This window comes from Marmota monax, unplaced genomic scaffold (assembly GCF_021218885.2).
Source record: "Marmota monax isolate L192 unplaced genomic scaffold, Marmota_monax_Labrador192_F-V1.1 WCK01_AAM20220418_F8-fsc00061, whole genome shotgun sequence".
NCBI classification, from domain to species: Eukaryota; Metazoa; Chordata; class Mammalia; order Rodentia; family Sciuridae; genus Marmota; species Marmota monax.
Window position 1 is genome coordinate 10,538,575 of NW_026695230.1, and position 13,270 is coordinate 10,551,844.

Sequence of the window (13,270 nt, forward strand, 5' to 3'; positions counted from 1 at the left end):
TTGGGATCCAGTGATGAATAGAATCAAGTACCTGTCCTCATGGAGCTTACATTCTAATGAGGATCACTGACAATAAACAGATTTACAAAGAACAAAATTAAAGAACCCAAGATAGGAAACCAAGGAAGAGCAAGTGGATAAGAATATGTGGGCTGCTCCTTTTAGATGTGGTCATCAGAAATATCCTGTATGAAGAAGGGGATATGATGAATCACCATGTACCATGTGCCGGGCATGTAAAAATGAACTGGTGTTGAATACACTGTCTCTGTCATTTAGACACATTCAAAGCTTTTAAGGTATCCCACTTGAAAATTGAAAGGACAAGTTGATTGCCAATTCCAAAAGGATATTTCACAGATTTAAAGAGTGAAGTACTTTTTGAAACCTTGAGTTTAAAGAAAGGAGAGGCCACTACATAAAAGAGGTCAGGGGAGGTTTCCTGGAGGAGGCAATGCCTGAAATTTCCTTGTTGGAGGGGCCACTGATAGTCAGAAAGGAGCAGCAAGGACATTGAGGAGGGACAGGGATAGAGGGGAGAGGAATGGTGGTAGAGGGAGTCAATGTGAGCAAACAGGGGTGATGGTGACATAGTGACGTGGGAGCAGTTTAGAAAGCTAACAAGTTTTGCAGACTGCAGGTAGGGATTCTGCATATGCTTTCAACTACCTCCTAGTCTATTGGCACTAAAATATGTCAGGGTAGTGGCTGATTCAGTAGCAAAATCAGGCCTAACAAAATTTTCTCTCTGCCCATAATTAGCTGTGTAATCATGCACATTTCTCAGCTTCTTCAAATTTCAGTTTGCTTATCAATCACTAAAGTGAGGAGAAATACCAACTGGCATATTTATGGCAATGGCTAGGTGTAGAACATTTGGCTCAGTATTAGGCACTTAATAGCTATTATTATTCTCCTTCTTGTCTGAAAAATAAATGTTTAAAGGCAAGCTGTTTATCTGGACAAAAAAAAAAAGAAATTTAGTTTTAGCTAGGAAACCAACTTTCATAGTAGTCAAAAGCACAGACCCCGGAGTCAAGTTGCCTGGATTTAAAACGGCCTTCTGCATTTTCCACTCAAGCAAATCAGGATAAAGTAGTAAATAACCTCCCTGGGCCTTGGATTTTTGGTTTTTCTCTTTTTAATCTGTAAAATAGGATGTTTATAGTAACTCTTATGGCCTGTCATTGTGAGGAGTCAATAAAAGGCTGTAGAGATTAGCATGGAGAGTTAGTCAGCATTTTGTCAGTATGATCAAAATGCCTGGCAAGAACAATTTGGAGGAGAAAAGTTTACTGAAGTTCAGTCCATTATTAGCTGAGTCCTTAGCTCTGAGTCTGAGGTGAGGCAGGACATCATGGCAGAAGGGCATAGAGGAGGAAAGCTGCTTAGCTCATGGAAGCCAGGAAAGGGAGAGGGAGGGGTAGGGGAGGGAGAGGGGGAGGGGAGGAAGAGGGGGAGGGAGAGGGGGAGGATGAGGGGGGAGGGGGGAGGGGGAGAAGGGGAGGGAGCCCTCTGCTCCTGAGAGACCTTATATCCAACCCATAACATCCTAAAGAAGTTTCATTTTATTTCTAGTTTGCTAAGATTGTTAAAAACCATGAATTGATAAAACAATATTCAACGGAATAGGGAACATTTTCAAATCTCAAGATTACATCTTTTTCAGAATATTAATATGAAGGATTTTTTAATATTCAATCAGTCCTGCATTCTCAGAATAAGTTCACATTGATCACGTTGGACACAATACCTTTATTTTATTTATTTATTTTATGTGGTGCTGAGGATCAAATCCAGGGCCTCGCATATGGATCACTCTACTGCTGAGCCACAACCCCAGCCCCACAGTTTTCATATTTAATTTGGTTTTAATTTGCTAATTTTCTGTTGAGGATTTTGTATTTGCATTAATGTGGGCTCTGGGTTTTCAGTTTCTTTTCTTAGAATGTCTTTGCCTGGTTTTGGTGTCAGGGCAATATGGGTCTCAAAAAATGAACTGCAAGTCCCCCTTCTTTTATTTTTTTGAGAAAAAAGCATGTAGAATTGGTGTATTTCTTCTTTAAATATTTGCTAGAATTTGCAAGTGAAATTGCCTGCAGATTTCTTTTCCCAAACTTTTGAAAGTATGAATTAAAAGTTTTTAATAGTTTATAGGACTACTTAGATGATTTGTTTCACCTTGAGTAAGCTTTGGTCATTTATGGTTTTCAAGAAATTTGTCCATTTCATCTTATTCATCAACTTTATAAGGGTTGAGTTGTTTGTAAAATATCTTTATTAACCTTTCAATTTCTTTTCATTCCTAATGTTGATACTTTATGATATTTTTATCATCTTTTCTTTCCAGTATTACTAGAAGCATATAAATTTTGTTGGTGTATTTTGATTAAAAGAGAAAATTTTGAATGTACTCATAAAGAAATGATAAAAGCTTAAGGTGATGGATATGCTAATTACCTTGAATTGATTATTACCCAATAGAGACATGAATCAAATTTCACATTGTGCCCCATAAATATGTATAAATGTTATGTGTCAATTAAAAATTAATATAAAAAGAAGTTGTTGGTTTTATTGAAATCCTTTATTATTTCTGTTTGTTTCACTTTTATTGATTTCTGCTTTCATTTTTATTTGAATAGCTTTCGTTTTATTTTGCTCCTTTTCTAGCTCCTTAGTGTGAAAACTTAGCTTATTGACTTGAGACCTTTTATCTTGTTAATGTAAGGATTTAATGCTATATATCTTTCTAAGCAATGCTCTTGAGATTTCCCATTTGACCCAGAGATTAGAAATGTGTTTCTTAATTTTCATGTGTTTTAAGACTTTTCTTTACTGATTTCAAGTTTAGTTCTATATTGATCAAAGAATGCACTTTATATGGCATTAATGCTTTTAAATTTGTGAATTTTGCTTTTTAAGACCCAGGATATAGTCTATCTTGGTAAGTGACCCTGGTGTCCTTGAAAATAATATGACTTCTGTTCTTTGGTGGAGCATCCTCTAAATGTCAGTTCAGTCATCTGATTGAAGGTGTTACTTGGTTCTTAGATACATTTGCTGATTTTCTGTCTACCTGTCCTATTAATTACTGAGACACAAATAATGTCTCTATAATTGTGGATTTATTTCTATTTCCAAGTTAGTCCAATTTTGCTTCATATAGTTTGAAACTGTTTTTAGGATGTACATTTAGGATCATTATATCTTCTTCACAAATTGGCTCTTTGATCATAGAATAATGTCTTTTAATTCATCTTGTAATTTCTCTTTCTCCGAATTCTACTTTGATATTATAAATCCCTCCAGCTTTCTTTGACAAGTGTTCGTGTGATATATCTTTTTCTATATTTTTATTTTTAACTTTCCTATAGTACTATGTATGAATTAAGTTCCTTGTAGATAGCATAAAAGTGGATCTTTTAAAAAATAACTGAAAATCTCTGACTTTAAGTTGGTATGTTTAGACCATTTGCATTTAATACAATTATTGATATATTTGAATTAGGACTATTAGGACTCAAATATTGTTATTTGTTTTTTTTTCCCCTTTCTGATTTCTTTCCTGTTTCTCCTTTTTTCCTTCTTTTGGGTCATTTGAAATTTAAAAAATTATTCCAATTTAATGTATATTTGGTGTTATTTACCATATCTCTCTATATATTTTTCATTAGTGATTATTAAGGAGTTTAAATATAAGTTTTGTTGGTGTATTTGATTAAAAGTTTTTTCACAGTATACTTAGAATCAAAATTTTTCACTTAGAGTGAAATATAGAAACCTTACCACTTATAGTTTCCTTACCATTCTCACTTACCTTGTGATTGTAGTTTTTATGTGCTTTATTTACATAAATTGGAAACCTAATCAGAAAGTTTTATGTTTTAAACCATCACATATTTTAAATAATTCAAGAGGAGTATAATAATTCATCATATTTAGCTAGATATTTATCTTTACTTCTGTTCTTCTTTTATTTGTGATATTGCAAAATTTTTTATAGTATCATTTCCCTACTGTCTGAAGAACTTTGTATATCAATTCTTTTAGGTAAATATGCTAGTTATAAATCCAGTTTTATTTTGTTTAAGAATATCTTTATTCCACCTTCATTCCTGAAGGATATTTTTGTAGAACTAGAGCTCTAAGTTGACAGTTCTTATTTCATAAATTTAAAGATTATTTACTCTACTTTCTTCTCTGATGACATAGATGTTAGAACTTTTGGTATCATCTCACAAGTTCCTAGGCCTTGAAGTATTCTTGTTTACTGGTTTTTTTTTCTTTACATTATGTTTTTTTTTAGTTTAGATAATTTTTGTTTATCTACTTTCAAGTTCACTGACATTTTCCTTTGTGCTATTGAGCCATTCAGGGAGCTTTTAATTTTTATTATGGTTTTGATATTAAATATCTTCCCCAAACTCCTATGTTAATGCTGGAATATTCAGAGATGAAACGATTGGATTGTGAGAGCTGAAACCTAATCACTCATCCTAGCTTTAATGAACTGGGTGGTAACTATAGGAAGGATGTGGGTGGCTGGAGGAGGTGGGAATCTGTGCCCTGAAAGGTTGCATCTCCCCGCACCTTTGCTTTTTGATGCCTCCATGAGCTGAGCAGCTTTTCTCCACTGGGCCCTTCTGCCCTGATGTCCTGCTTTGCATGGACCAAGAGCAATGGACTTGGCCTACAATGGACTGAACTTCTGATACTGTGAACTCAAATAAACTTTTTTTCTTTTAAGTTGCTCTTGTGGTATTTTGGTCATGGCAAAGAAAGGCTGATCACAACAATATGGGTAGTGTATTTTTCAATTCTGAAATTTCCTCTTGTTTCTTATATTTCTTTCCTGAGATTTTCTTCCTTTTTTTTCATTTCAAGTGTATTCCTTCTAACTTCTTATAACATTTTTGTAATGACTATGTTAATAACTTTAATAGTTTTAGCATCTGTGTCATTTCAGTGAAATATTATAATGTCTGTTCCCCTGTGAGTTTTATTTTTTCCTAGTTATTCATCCACTGAACAGTTCTGGATCATCTCCTGTCTAGTTTGAATGTTGTATACTGAGCTCTTAGGTCTTGTTTAAGACTATAGAATGTGCATTTTAGTTTTAGCAGGTCATCAACCTGGCTGGGTTCAGGCCACAAGTTCCAAGTAGACTTTTGTGAGTTTTATTGTAGGCTGAGTCATTTTTTCAAAAATCTTACAATACTGTTTGGATCTGTTCTTTTGTGAACCACCTGGTGGCTTGTTTGGATCTGAGTGGTTGTCTATTCTACAGGTGATTTCTCAGTCTTCAGTATTCGTTTTAGGGTCAAATTCACTGCCTAGTGAAGATTCTGGTTGATGGGGCCCACTAACAATTGGAAATAACCCGGGAGGATGCCTATATGTTCTGCAGTGAAGAATGGTGAACCAGGATAGCCTCTGTGAGTCTGCAGTGGTACTGTCAGGTGGCAAAGTGGAGTCAGGCCAATATGCACGAGTACTGATCACAGATCAATTTTTCTTAGCTTTCTAGTTCAACCTCCTTCCTCCACTTTTTCACTTTAAAAATGTGTTTTTACTTTCCTAAAAAGCCAGTGGAACATATTTAATGGAATGAGGGATATAAAGTGCATAGTCTAGTGCTGACACACTGAGGATTCATCTAATCTGGTAGTAAGTCAGAAGGCAGAATTAAGAATAAGGTCTGAATTGCTTAGGTTGGTTTCCCCCTTTTTTTAATGAGTTTTGTTAGAAGAGTGAGGCAGTCCTAGTCTTTCTGTTCCCCTTCCCGCAAGCAGTTTGAATGATAGCCAGTGCTTAGAGTCTACAAATGATGTTCAGAGACCAGGACTTGTCATCAAAACTGGAAGGTAGACACAATACTCCATAGAATTAGCACAGAAACTACACTGTGCAAAATGCATACTAGACATCCTAACTGTCTTGGTAATCTCAGATTGGGGCTTTAATACACACCTCTGCGGACTTTGAGGGCATCTGTCCATTCAAAAACAGAGATCATGGACTCAGTCATTGTTGTAAAGTCTCAGTGGAAGTCATGCAGGTTGCAAAGTCAAAATATATTATCCACAATCCAGAGGTTTTTGTTTTATTTTATTTTATTTTTTAATTAAAAAAAAATTGTGCTGCTAAGAATTGACCAAGGGCCTTGAGCCTGCTAGGCATGTCCTCTACCACTGAGATACAGCCCCAGTCCCAAGTCAGAAGCTTTTTTCTAAGGAGTTGGAGGGATATGATAAAAGAAAGAAATGAATGTGTGGTCCCTGTTTGGACTAATGCCATAAAGAAGGAACTTGATGTAGGCTGAGTGCTCTTCTTCCAGTTCCTGGGTAATTACAATCATTATACATACTCAGAGATTTTTGGAAATAGAAGGGTCAGAAACATTCTTATCCTGAGCCTCAGCCAGAAATTACTCCTTCTCTTTGAGTTTTTCTGTAGCCTTGCGAATACTTCTAAAAACACATCCCAGAGGTGGGGTTAAAAAGAAACTTGTCATGCTTGATCCAAATCGATACTCCAGCAAGAAGAGTGAAAACTGGGGCTAGAATTTAGAATTCTGGTTCCTAATCTACTGTTATTTTACATGTATCACATTGTTTTTCTGTCCCCAAAATCATGAATAATGACAGCTGTCTTTCTAGTTGGTAGATACTTTATAACTTCCAAAGAAATGAGCACATTTTCCATCTGTTCTAATCAGAGTCTGTAGGGAAGACAAGGAAGCCCTAGTCTGGATGGTGAGAACGCCTGTGCTTGTTTTTAGTCCCAGGAGGACATTCTGAAGCATTGAAGAGGATACAGACCATGATGTGAGGTGGGAATTCCACATACTGTAGTAAGTCAAATGTAACTTTTATTGCTTAGATGGAAATTATTTTTTTTAATTTTGGATTATTTATGAGAATGTAAGTACATGTGTGTGTCCATGAGTGGGCATAACTTTGAATGTCTATCATGCCCATGACCTGCTCAGTGTGTTATGTGTGGGTGCCATGTCGACACATATGTGTTACATGCTGACCCCTGTGCGTGCTGCCAGAAGCATAAGAGAAAACATTGTTCATGTGTATACACATATGTGTGAATGTATGCAGATTTGACAGTGCTTTTTTCCCAAACTGTAGGCATAAGAAGTAGTGTGGCAGATGCCACCATGTTGCTTCTTGGCTGACTCCCCAGTCCTCATTAACACACACGATTGCCCTACATCCTTCCTAACTCTAGATTCTCCAAGTAGCTGGACACCTGCCAACTAGAAGCTGAAACTCCTGACAGTATCTGGGGGATCTATATGTTTGTAACTATCAGCCTTGGGTTCACTCCAGGGCAAGAAATACTCCCCAGGGTCAGCAGGAGAGAATTCAAAAAATCCAGTCAGCTGTATATCTGAAACGTCTCTCTTGTTGGGCCCCTTAGTGGTGTCCCTCTTATCTGTCAGGATCTTGTGCCTCTCAGCCCTCCATTAGGCCTGTGCTAAGGAAGGCTCTGCCACTGACTTCAGTCTAAAGTAGGCCAAAGTTGTCCTGGAGTATGGGCCCATTGGCAGAGAGACGGATCCTGTGACAGGCATTCCTAGCTTAGGAGCAGCCAAGGAGGAATTTCTTCATTCAAGAGGACTTTCCTCCCACTATAATTTCTGGTGCTTACCCTAAGAATAGTTCTTGATATATGTTATATTAACTCCTAACTGAATAAATGGCTGAGTATGGGTAATGAAAGCTGAGATTAAAGACTAGACACCAATTAGGAACAGGGCAGTTCTCTCTATGACTTGCAAGATCGACTTGAGGTTGATATAGTGGAAGATAAAAATGAGCTACTGTTCCACTCAGTTCAGCATTTATTAAGCACCTTCTAGGTGTCAAGCACTGTATGGACACTCAAGAAGAGCTCTTTGTTTGAAAGAATGTCACAGTGTTGGAAGTGGTAGCTATCAATCTACCAGGGCTACCATAGCCGAGTACCACAGGCTGGATAGCTTTCAGAACAGAAATGTATTTTCTCACAGTTCTGGGGGCTGGAAGTTTGAGATCAAGATGATGGCCAGCTTGCTTCCTTCTCAGGGCCATGAGGGAAGCATCTTCTCCAGACTCTTTCCTTGTTTGTAGATAGGCAATTGCGTCCTCTTCCTGACACTCTGCATTGCTTTCTTTCTGTGTCTGTGGCCAAATTTCCTCTTCTTAGAAGGACACCAGTCATATTGGTTTAGAGCCCACCCTAATGGCCTCATTTTAAAGAATCTATCTCCAAATCTCACCACATTCTCAGGTACTAAGGGTTGGGACCTTGACATATCAATTGATGTCTGGGGTGGGGGAGTAGACAATTCAGCCTGTAGACCCAGAATACTTATTAATATAACTTCCCATGAGATCATTTTGGGCTTTCTTAGGTAGAAAGTTGTTATGAGCTATCATAACAACTGCTTCTCTCACTTTGTAGTGGTCCTTGTGTGTTTAGACCACTGTCCTCCTTACTAGTCTGAGGACCAGGTGGAGGCTTCCAGAGTTCAGTACTCCATTTCTAGTATCTGGGGTGACTCTTGGCACCTAGGAGAGAGTCCTCATTGTATAGATGGATGTAACTGATAAAATTGAAAAAAGGAATGATTTCTGCTAGATACTTCTAGCACTTCTGCTACAGATTTCTGCTGGAAGTTCTCATGGAGCTGTTAATAAGTCTAAGGAGAAGACTCCTTAGGGAAGAGGGGAGCTGTCTCCGAACTCTTGCACTGTGCTAGAGTTAATCCTGATTAGCAAAGTGGTCAATAGGAAGGAAGCACTTCTAGAACAGGGATCTCCCCTCCCACCAAGGTTGCATTTTTCTGGACTTCTCTAGTTTTAGAAGAGATTTGGGTCTGAAGGGCCAGGTGACATCAGGAAGCAGAACAAAGAGGACACTTCCTCATCTCTTGTCTTGTTCCAGCCCCAGCCTGCCTGTTGCCAGCTTTCTTTTCTAGAATCAGTAACAGGGCATACAAGGTTTTCAAATTCAAAATAAACAAAAACCAATGGAATGAATGTTGACAATATTCGTTGATGTCCCTTGCTTGGGACTGAAGCCCTGAATATGTCGGAATCATTATGGAATGGTCATCCACATTCCTACATCCCTGGCTCAGAGCACCTCACTGATAGAGCCAGTCAGCCTGCCTAACCTCACTGCACATCTCCCCCATGTTTCTGGGGTTGCTGTCTTTATCTCCCCACCCCCAGCTTCAGAAGGCCTCAGGATCTAGGGCAGGAAAAGTTCTGCCTGTATATTGCCACATCCTGGTGCTCATTTTCCTAGGTGCTAGCCAGTCTTGGAGTGCAGGATTGGGCTCTCTTTTGCGCCCATGACTTTACCTCTGGCTGAAATTTTTAGAACCATGGGGTTTGGTATCCAGGCCCATTCAATGTCCTTTGTTCTACCCTTGCCACAACTGTACCTTCCTTCTTCCCCTCTCCTCCCTCCTCTTGGGTGTCTTCCCTTTGGAATTCTGTCCAAGAATGGATCTAGAGCTGCCCTTCTGGTTAGGATACCTTGTGTGATTAGGATACCAGCTGTTCCTGTTTCTACTTCCCATTGACCTGGGATTTTCTGGCCCTCCTGGAGCCTGGGTTTAGGGGAAAGAGAGAACAGGAAGTCACAGAATGTAACTGCAGGTGGTCCCTAAGTGTAGTGGCCTCAGAGCCCCCTTGGCACCTCTCAGCCCTGCCCAGAGACCTCACACTAGCAAACAGAACCTTGAACCAGACAAAAACCATTAGACATCAGGACGACATCCATACCCTGCCATGTTCCTGTAATAAAGGGCCCAGCTAAATACCTTTGCAAAACCTGTATTGTGCTGCAGCCCGAGCCGCCTTCCCGGCCATCCCTGCACTATCAAATCTTTCTAGAGTCTTTTGTTGTCAAACCAAATATAGCGCTACATTGTCTGGCCTTCCACCCATTCTGGCTGGATAAAGGGGCCTGGTCCCCAGACTGGGGGCGCAGGGCTCTGGGCGGCCTCCTCAATGCTATCTCACTGCTACAGCCCACGCTGAGAGCCTGCAGCTCCCCCACCCACCCGCTCTACTCCCGGGCTGGTGGCTGCACCATTGATACGGGGTGTATTCTTTTCCATAGGTTCCCACGAGCATGTCACTAACCATTTCCTGGGCCTTATCACCAGGAGGAAAAAAAAAGGAGCGCCTTTGAAAAGTGGAAACAAAACATCAGGCCCCATTGTTGTGTGACTTCCCTGGTCACAATCAGGGCTCTCCATCGCTTGACACGCAGAGACTACAAACGCGGCCTAGTTCAGATACTCCAATCGGCAATTTGACCAGGACATTCATTGTTCTGTATCTGCAATCTTTACTGTGCGTGTTTGTGCCTTTTAAATCATCCTTTTCATTTCTCTCTCTCAACTCAGAGCAAGTCAAAAGCCTCTGACAGTGTAGTCACTGCAACAGGCAACCGAGTCAATTTGCAAACTTCGAGGTACCTTCTTGTTCACAGTGGGAACAGTCCTGGTCACCCAGCTCACTTTGTCCTTTTCTACCTCTTTTTTTTGTGTTCTCAGTTTTCTTATGACACTTTCTCTTTCTTCCATTCTGTCTCAGTCCCCACCTCCCACCGCCTCGCTCTCTTTCTCTCTCCTTCTTTCTTTGGTGCAGTTGTCAACTCTCACTCTATAACTAAAGGATCAGCCAGGAGTGGGTGCTTCTGGTTAATTTTTTATAATAAATGAAGGCGGAGGTAAGTCTTATTTAATATTGCTTCTTGCACACCAGTCTGGACTGTTAGATTTGAAGAAATTTCAGAGATGAATTATTCAATCCCCCTTGTTTTATAGAGAAAGAAGAGAGTGAAGTGACTTTCTCAGTGCCACACAGTGACTTGAAATGGCCAAGATTAGAAGCCAGGGCTACTCAATTTCCTGACCATTGCCAGAAATTGCTGAGTCCTTGCTGTGTCTTAAGATCTCTCTGAAGTCTCAGTGGTATGCCCTGATTTTAGGTGTCTATCTGAGATGGAAACCAAAGGGAAAAATTTTTGTCAACCAGTTATCTCCCATTTTACGAACCACTCAGAAACATTTCTAGCACAGCACAGAGTAGCCAGGAGTAAAGACTCTGCATGTAGAAAACCCAAACTAGAATCTTGGCTCTGCTGTTTATTAGCTGTGTGGCGCTGGGTAAGTCACTAACCCATTCTGTGTCTCAGATTCCTTATTTGCAGAATGGCTCCAAAACAGAACCTGCCTCAGAATCTTTGAGGATAAAATTATTTTTTTTAACAGTGCCTGGCACATAATAAATACTGTATAAATATTAACTATTGAAGAATTCCTATAAGCTTCTGCTTATGTTGAAATTCATCTTTCTATCAAACAAACTCAGTTATTTTGAACACATAGACTTCTCAGAGCTTTCCATACAATGAACTTCTTGCATATTTATGGTTTAGTTGATCCCTGAAGCTGGGGCTCCTGCTCACCATTGCAGCTGAAGCATCTGCCTTCTACCCAATTAACATTCCTACCTCCACTGGTGCAAGCTGGGTACTAGACAAGGTGCCTAGTCCTTGCCCCTGTAGAGCTGATGGTCTGGTGCCTGAGGTAACATTAAGCAAAGAATCACATTCATAAATATACAGCTACAAACTGTGAAATAAAGGAAAAGTACCAGACAGATTTAGGGGGTTTATATTAGGGGGCAAATCTAAATTGGGAGTTTAGTGAAAGCATCTCTGAGAGTGACATTTGAATTCTAAAAGAAATGTGGCGGGTGGCTGGGACACTAGAAAGAAAGCACTGAGGAGGGAGGCAAGCTGGGCCCCCTTGAGCACCTGATCAAGGGCTGAAAGAAGGCCTCCATGACTGGTGCAGAGAGAAGGAAGAGGAGGGCCAGGAAGCAGCCACATGCTGATCACTCTAGGCTGCACGTGAGTCTGGGAATTTTCTTCCTAAATTTTCTTCTTGTAAGTCCTGAGTAGATCCTTGGGCTTCAGGTAGAGAGTGAATGGAGTGCAGTTATTAGGAGTATGGCAAAGAGGCTATTTATCTGGTGCAGGCTAGGGAATAGGAACCTGGACCAGAAGGGGAGATGTGGAAATGAGATAAGAACTGGAGGCTGTCTGTATTCCAACATGAGCCTCTGGGCCTGTGGAGGTGCCATTTATTGGTGAAGAGAAGTCTGGAGGGAGCCCTGGGAATCCAGAGCACTAGTAGTGTTGGATGCTGAGTACACAGCGGGGTATTTGGGTCTGGAGTTCAGATCACTGTAGCAGTCCACAGTAATGCCCAGATCATTTTATGTGTTGTGAAATCATGAACAAATGAATGAATGTGGTGATGAGATTTGAGTAAGGTCAACTAAGATTTGAATACAGATCAAATCTGGCACTTTTTATTTTATGTACATTCAGTGATCTTGCTATGAACTGAATTCAATAAAAACAGTGGCTCTTTCAGCATTTGGACTATCAAGTGCAGGTGAAAGGTAATGACAGAGCAGCCCAGGTTCTCAGAAGACTCCTGGAGACCAGGCCGAAATCAAGAGTCCCTAAAGCCCAGGGTCTGACATAATATCTGGAGGTGTACCAGAAGCCACTAAATATAGGGAGTTGTAGGAATCCTTTACCCCACTCCCAACTGTACTAGGTCAAACTCTCCTGGAGTAGACTTTCATCAGATTTTTTTTTGAGATATTATAGGAAATTATTAGTGTGGTGCTGAGCATAGAAGGTGGGGGCTGTACCAGCCATCAAGAACAAACAATCCCCAAGCCTCGGTGACTTAACCAAGTCCCTTGTGTGTCAGGCCGTGTTCTCAAGTATTCTCAGAGACACTTTCCCAATAGTTACTCGGGTACCAATCCAGTTTCTGCCTTTCAACTTTGGTACCTCAAGGGTCTCCACATTCCCCCCCTGTGGATGGGCAAGTGTGTGGAGAACTCACACCTGTCCTTAACTGCTTGGCACTGGAAGCAACACAGATTACTTCTACTCCCAGACTGCTTATCTGGCATGTGCCTCATCAACTGCAAAGGAGGCCAGGCAAAGGAGGGGAGCAGGGAGAGGTTCAGGGAGGGCTAGCGTGCCACACAGCAAGTGTTTATGTTTTCTCCTTCTGATGGGAGGATTGAAGTGGGAAATAGGATTGGAAGGTCCCATCGAGAGGTGACTGGAGACAGTTAAGGCTGGTATGTTGGGTTAGAGCAGGGAACCTGGTCTGGCTAGGCCAACCTTTGACACTAAGGGATAGGATCAGAAGTCT